Source organism: Octopus bimaculoides, chromosome 30 (genome assembly GCF_046866305.1).
Source record: "Octopus bimaculoides isolate indiv1 chromosome 30, ASM4686630v1, whole genome shotgun sequence".
In the NCBI taxonomy this organism is placed as follows: Eukaryota; Metazoa; Mollusca; class Cephalopoda; order Octopoda; family Octopodidae; genus Octopus; species Octopus bimaculoides.
The window spans coordinates 17,375,861-17,384,316 of record NC_142957.1 but is presented as its reverse complement, the minus strand read 5'-3'; positions in this window follow the sequence as shown (position 1 = coordinate 17,384,316).

Below are 8,456 nucleotides of genomic sequence, written 5' to 3'. Positions count from 1 at the left end.
ACGGGCTTCTTTCAATTTCCGTCTTCCAAATCCACTCACAATTTTATTATCAATCAGCTGAAATTACAGAGTGACTCAAGGTATGATTGTTTCATGAATTGACACTTAAGAAACTGGCTTCAAATTATGAGGATTACCTTCACATTAGTCTGGTTAAAATAATAATTTCGTCCAATCAATAATTTAAATTATTGATTGGACGAAATTATAGATTTAAGTATCTCATTTTTGACAGCAATTATCGGGAGGGCCCAGTAGACTGGTGTTAAGGTGAGTGCAGATGAGCCAGGTGAGGGTGACATTCTGAAGTGTCCTGTCCTGGGTTTGAACCTGCGAAGAAGGTAAGAGTGTATTTTTCTTTTTCATTTATAAAAAAAAAGACTTACCTTCTTCCCCCATCCTGACCAGGATTGAACCCCAGACAGGACACTTCAGAATGTCCCCCTCAACCAGCTCATCTACACTCACCTTTACCACCAGTCCAATCAGTTTAAAGTGGGGCCAGGCTATCGTATCCCTATCCACTAGCCCAACAACTACTCTTAATTTTGTTTTTGCTTGGGTTAAACACTGGAGTTTAAAGTCCAGGGTCTGACGATGTGAATTTTCCGAGTCCTTTCCTCGCAGGAGTGGCCGTGTGGTGAATTTTACCGAAATTTCTCTCCACAACTTCGGAAAATGCTCTTCATGACAATTTCCAATGTATTCGAGATCTGAAGCGTATTTGCAGAAAATTTCATCAAGAAATAAAATAACCTATATCAGATATATTTATATCATGCTTGTTTGTTTATAGTTTCAGCTTAGAGCTGCGGCCATGCTGGTGCACCGCCGCCAATTTTCTCTGAGCCTCTTTCATTTCGCCGAGATATTTTTATTTATTTCTGATGTCTAGGGATGGGTACTGATGTGTATAAGCGAGTTTTCTGGAGAATTTAAAAGGCAAATATGCCTTATCTTGTCTTACTCATTTTGCCCCAACCAAGTTTGTCCTTTACATGCTCAAAGTATATATATATATATATAATTTACATATGTGTGTATGTGTGTATTTATATATGATATATATATGTATGCATGTATAGACATACGTACATACAAGACCGGAAGTAAAAGAAAATGCTTTTTAAACAATGGTTTACCGTTTGAAAATTTTTTTAATCTAAATTTTAACATTGAGTAATGAGAGTGGTCTCCCTTGACACTAAGAAACGAAAATGTTACAAGGTTCATAAATTGTGCTAGAAATAAGCCTCAAATCACCAATAGTTTTTTGAAGTCAAAATTTTTAAAAACAAGTTTTTTAGTGTCACGGAAAATTTAGATTAAAATTGTTGGTAAAAGTCACTTTGTCTGTTACATGGTGGTCTAGGTTTCAATTCCTACCCAGTTTGAAATTATTTTTTTTTTTATTAATGTAAATTGGCAACCATTTATATTGATCTTCAGCCAAGAAAGGTTTAAATATGTCATTTTTTAACTACATTTTTGTTGGTGTCTTGGTGGTTTTGTGAGTAAAGCCATATGTAGACGCCAATAGCATCCTGGGCAGGGATCAATGTCATCCAGGGCCTGCCCTAAGGTGTCTTACGAAAAGTTTTCACTTTTTTTAATCTATTCTCTAGGGAAAAAAATGAAAATGTTAAATAAGACCCACTATAATACCTGGCACAGATTTGAAACCTCTACCTCGGTGCCATATTACTACTTCTAAACACCTCTAACTATGAGGCCACCGAAGCAGCAACGATATTAACAAGAATAATTAAGATATTTAAAGTTATTTCAATTTTTTGTAATTAAGGGAAACCTATGAAATTTGGTAACACACACGCACACAGTACAACTTAAGATGATGATGATGATATATGTATGTGTGTCTGTCCCCCCCCCCCCCCCCCAGCATTGCTTGACAACCGATGCTGGTGTGTTTACGTCCCCGTAACTTAGCGGTTCGGCAAAATTGACCGATAGAATAAGTACTAGGCTTACAAAGAATAAGCTCTAGAGTCAATTTGCTCGACTATAAAGGCGGTGCTCCAGCATGGCCGTAGTCAAATGACAAACAAATAAGAGTAAAAAGAGAGAGTTATGCATGACTTAAAACTGCACCTAGTATATGGGCCCTGGTTCAGGCATTCCAAGGTTTTAAGGAGTAGGGAAACGCTTCTTAGCCACTATTGTTCTCAGATCTACTTTGACCCTTTCAGGTACCCATCTAAGGGTTAAATAACATGTAACTACCTGAGCCAGAGTTACATCATGGAATGCAGTATGGTGGATGGGAATATTTTTGGCAAATGAATCTGAAATCGAACAGAATCCATGCCAACGACTGGCATCCATGCCAACCTCTCCTTCATTGGACACTAAACTCTGCTTGCGAAGACCTGTTGGGGCAAGTGAAATCGGAATCGTAATTGAACCATACTCGATGACTGGCACCTGCGCCAGTGGAGCACTAACAGCACTGTCCGAGCGTGTTCATTGCCAGAGCAGCTGTCTGGCTCCCATGCTAGTGTTTGTGTTTGTCCCCCCAACATCACTTGACAACCGATGCTGGTGTGTTTACTGTCCCCGTAACTTAGCGTTTCGGCAAAAGTAACCGATAGAATAAGTACTAGGCTTACAAAGAATAAGTCCTGGGGGCGATCTTTCGATACTAGTCCACCACAACTTCCGGCCGTTGCGCGCACGCATACTGATTACATGATCGTATAGTGTGTTTGTTTTTAAAGACAACATTAAATAGAAACTCAAACCTTCTCCCCCTCAGATGCATACGGTTCTCAAACTTTAAACACATAAACACACTATACGATCATGTAATCAGTATAGGGAGGAGATACGCCACTGTGGAGGTGCGCTTCACAACGGAGGAGGAAGCAATAAAGCACTCCACAGAAGCAATAAGGACAGAGGAATGGGTGCTCTTGCCTTCGTACTGCGGCAAACGTGTGGCCAAGGTGCGAGTGAGTAAGGTGCCATCCGAACTGAAACTTTAAACACATCAACACACTATACGATCATGTAATCAGTATGCGTGCGCGCAACGATCGGAAGTTGTGGTGGACTAGTATCGAAAGACACTTAAGAAACTGGCTTCAAATTATGAGGATTACCTTCACATAGTCTGGTTAAAATAATAAATTTCTGGATTATTCTAGAATAAATTGTAAAAAAAATTACAATGTCCTGTGAATAATGTATGGTTTTGATATCGTTTGCCTGATAGAAAAAAATCTAATTCCGATAATGGTGTAAAACAGGCCTTCGAAGATTTTATTCACTCTAGATTGCCAGGCTTTTACAGTTCTGGGCTGGACAAGTTAAAATTCTATCGAACCCAAATGAAATTAAGGATAACACTATGGATTTCTGCCAAAAATTACGCCTTACAGAAGCACTTGACAACTACACTAGTGAATATGAGTCTATAGTAAAAAACAAAATTGAATACTGTCCTGCAAAAGGCAGAAATAAAGCACTTGATGCTTTTTGTGAATACATTACCAGTTTTCCTTTTAATACCCTACAAAAACAACGAATTAAATCCAACCTTAATGTAAAGACCTAATCGAGTTATAAAATGATATAAACCTCACCATTAAAGAAGCCGACAAAAGAAATGCGGTAGTGGTGATGGACACTCTCCACGATGGAAAATAATATTTACTATGATATGATAGTACAATACAACCCACAGAAGACTCTTAAAAATTTATCCTCTTTACTTCAAATACAGACCTAATCTATTCTACGGATTACCTAAAATACACAAAAATCCAGATATTTGTAAAGCTTGCAGAGTTTCTCCAAGCCTATGCATTAATGATCCACCTCCCCCCCCTACTGACCTCAAACTGAGACCCATCATTGCTGGCCCTGTTTGTGAAACCCACCGTTTGAGCAACTTCCTCGACATCTTACTCAAACCGTTTCTAAAATATGTGAAAAGCTTCATCAGGGATGACTTAGAAATGCTAAACCACCCCCCGAAGACAATAAGTGAAGGAAACCTGTTAGTATCATTCGATGTGGTGAATTTGTACACCAATATCCCACACGATTATGGTATAGAAGCGATGATCACCTTCTGGCTAGAAAAATACCCACAAGAGATGCCAGGACGCATGAACCACAGATTCATTGTCGCAGCACTCCTAACACCAACCACCCCACACAGTGGACTGAGTGCTTTTTACGTGGCACCAACACAGGGGGAGGTCAGTTTTGGAAAGGTTTTTACAGCTGGATGCCCTTCCAAATGCCAACCACTTTACAGCAGGTGTGTGAAATGGGCTAAAAAGCTTGGTTCATCTGTCACATGGGTCCTCTCGCAACATTTATACTGTCCACTTAGGATACACCCACCTAACCTCTGGCTAGAACCTAACGCCAATTTCCCTGAACTCTTGCGGGGTCACCATGTCTGTCCCAAGTGAAAGCCCGAAAGCAAAAGTCACACACACTAGTTGTCCTTCTGCTCACATGTCTGTCCTTCTTGCAAGGCCCCTTGACCGTTCATATGTCATCACTTACCTTATACTTCCAACCTATCCCACCATCTTTGTCATATATTATGTGTAGTAAGAGGCTTGCTTCCCAACCACATGGTTCTGGGTTCAGTCTCACTGCGTGCCACCTTGAGCAAGTGTCTTCTGCTATAGTCTGAAACCGACCAAAGCCTTGTGAGTGGTTTTGGTGGATGGAAACTGAAAGAAGCCCATCGAATATATATGTGTGTGTGTCTCCTCATGTCTGTGTGTCTGTCTCCCATCACTGCTTGATAACTGGTGTTGGTGTTTATACTCCTATAACCTAGCAGTTCAACAAAGCAGACCAAAATAAGTGCTGGATTCGATTCATTCGACTAAAACAGAATTTTTCAATGCTATCACTTAGGGGCCGGTGTCGGTTTTTTGACATCCCTATAATGTAGTGGTTTTGTAAAAGGAGATTTATAAAAAAAAAAGAAAGAAACACCTCCTGTGTTCATAACGTCTACATACATACACACTCACACAAACATGTATATGGGCATACACACACAAACATATAAGCTACTATAAATCGGCACGAACTTTCCGGACAACCCAATATAGCAAACGCTTACAAATATTAAGAAGAACCCTTCTTCATTATACGTACAAGGCCTGAAATTTCGTGGGGAGGGGGACCAGTCGATTATATCGAACCCAGTGCGTACCTGGCACTTATTTCATCGACCCCCGCCGAAAGGATGAAAAGCAAAGTCGACCTCGCCGGAATTTGAACTCAGAACGTAGCGACGGGCGAAATACCGCTAGACATTTCGTCCGTCGTGCTAACAATTCGGCCAGTTCGCAGCCATACCACCGCCACCAAATGGCTATACTGGGCTTCGTATATTTTACCTCAGTGCCACTTTGATGGCATGCATTGCTCTCTCACTCAATAATAATAATTAATTCTGGTTTTATTGGCCACAAGGACTAATATAAATTAAAAACATGTAAGGACGAAGGTTACAAAGGGTTTTGTCCGAAAAGAAAACGTTCGTGTAAACAGTGAGGAAAACAGAGAAAGATATAACAAATAAAACTCCCAATAGGGGGGGGGGGGCGCTTAAAAGGTTACACGTGGAAAAACCCCATAAAAGCCTCGGGAGTCTGGTCAGGAAATAAAAAAGGGGTATAGAGCCCTTTTCTCCTTCTACATTACCTTTTTCTACAGGTGTATTCTCAGAATTGGTCCGTTTATACTGGCCGTTCTTCCAACAGTCACCCATCTTTCAATAAATTTGCTATGAGACAGCACTTCCCTCTCTACTCTCATCTTCCTTTTCAAGTGGAACCTGAAAAAGTTGATGAGGCCTTGGCCAAAGAGGAGAGTGTCTGACTTTAGCCCTTTCAAACGGGTCCACCATACCACCTCTTTCGCTACAGCCACTAGGCATAGGAAAATTGCTTTGCCCTCCCGGTTAAAGGAGGTCGGCGGGTCAATCTTCACGATGGATTCTATCGTTTCTAACAAAGCCTGAAATTTGGTGGGGAGAGTAGTAGTCGATTACATCGATCCTAGTGTTTCACTGGTACTTAATTTATCGACCCCGAAACGATGAAAAGATAAGTCAACTGCGGCGGAATTTGTATTCAGAACGTAAGGACGCACGAAGTAAAATAATAATAATGGTTTCAAATTTTGCCCCAAGGGCACCAATTTTGAGGGAGGGAAATGGTCGATTACTCGTTTTATCGACCACGAAAGGATGAAAGGTGAAATCGATTTCGGTGTAATTTGAACACAGAATGAAAGGACGGGTGGAGTAGTAGTAATAATAATTATCCTTTCCACTATTGGCACAAAGCCTGCAATTTGGGGGCAGGAGGGGACTAGTCGAATGCATCGAGCCCAGTGTTCCACTGGTAATTTATATATCGACCCCGAAACGATGAAAGGCAAAGTCGGCCTCGGCGGAATTTGAACTCAGAACGCGAAGCATTTTGCCCTGGGTGCTAACGATTCTGCTGGCTGGCCGCCTTCGCATATTAAGATGAATGAAAGTACAACGACAGCAATAAGGAAAAGGGCTTCTTACCTACAAATAATTACTTCGTCGACGATAAATTCGACTTCAAAAACCAACACCGTCCCACAGCATAATATAAAAATGAGATTTGATGTTCTCGGCGACATTTTCCGAAATACCTTATTTTTTGCTAATCTAAGCACAAGGCCCGAAATTTTTTGGGGAGGGGGGGCAATCGAGTTGATCGACCTCAGTACGCAACTGGTACTTAATTTATCGACCCCAAAAGAATAAAAGGCAAAGACGACCATGGCGGAATTTGAACTCAGACGAAATACCGCCAAGCATTTCGCACACCGTGTTAACGTTTCTTATTTCTTTATTGCCCACAAGGGGCTAAACATAGAGGGGGACAAACAAGGATAGACGAAGGGATTAAGTCGATTACATCGACCCCAGTGTGTAACTGATGTGTGTATGTGTGTGTGTGTGTGTGTGTGTGTGTTTAGCACATCTAGCATATATATGTGTGCGTGTGTATGTTTAATAGAAGGATGGCAGTGTTGGCTTCTAAGAAGGAAGGAAAAGGTAGCGGGAAGGATGACGATGACTATGATGATGACAACGACGGTGGCGATGACAATGATGGTAGTGGTGATGACGTCGACGATGACGACGAAGACAAGGATCATGATGACAACAATGGCGATGTTAATGACTATGGTGATGGTAGTGACGACGACGACGGTGACACTGGATGACCTCACGCACACACACACACACGCAAAGAATGAAACGGCGGAGTATCCCTCGGGCTACGTGTTCCAGAGGGGTAAGCAAACAGCGACAAATTAACACGCAAACAAATTACGAAATAAATGTATAAATAAATAAATTTTTAAATATGAAGAAAATGTAATAATGAAAACCGTAATGAAATATAATGGGAATAAAACAGCAAAAATAATAATAATAATAATAATAATGATAATAATGATAATAATAATAATAATAATAATAATAATAATAATAATAATAGAGAAAGATGAAATTAAATAACACAATAATGAATAAATGAAAAAAAAAATGTATAATTTAACGCAAACAAGAGATATTATTGCTGCAAATCAAACAAAAAAATAAGTATGAAACATACACAAGCAAAAGAAAGCAAGCCACAACAACAGCAACAAGAAGAATATTGGAGAAAACTAAAGAAAAATATTTCAAGCAAAATGGCGACTTCATTAGCAGAAGGCGATTTGCGAATGAAAACGAAAAGCAAAAAAAGAAAGAAAAAAAAAAAGAAAAGATTATTGTAAACCTATTTTTGTTCCTCTCTTTCTTTCCTCATTTTTCCTTTCTTTAGCTCTAAGTCTATTACTTTATTATCATCATCATTATTATTATTATTATTATTATTATTATCATTATTATTATTATTACTATTATTATTATTATTATTACAATCAACATCATTCTTATTTTCATTATTTTTATTATTATTATCATTATTATTATTATTATCATTATTATTATTATTATTATTCTTCTTCTTATTATTATTCTTATCATCATCATCATTATTATTATCATTATTATTATTTATTATTATTATTATTGTCATTATCATTATTATTATTATTATTATTATCATTATTATTATCATTATTGTCATTATTATTATTATTATTATTATTATTATTATTATTATTATTATTATTGTATTTTTATTATCCTCCTCCACTTTCTCGTTATTATTAATAATGTTGTTGCAGTTATGTTTGTAGTTACTATTGTGGTTGTTGTTATTATTATTATTGTTATTATTGTTATTATTATTATTGTTATTATTATTGTTATTGCTGTTGTCATCAGGTTCGTTTAGGTGTATGATTTTAGTTGGAGGCGAAAAAGAAAGTCTTGAAGGAGTTTGCTTCGTACT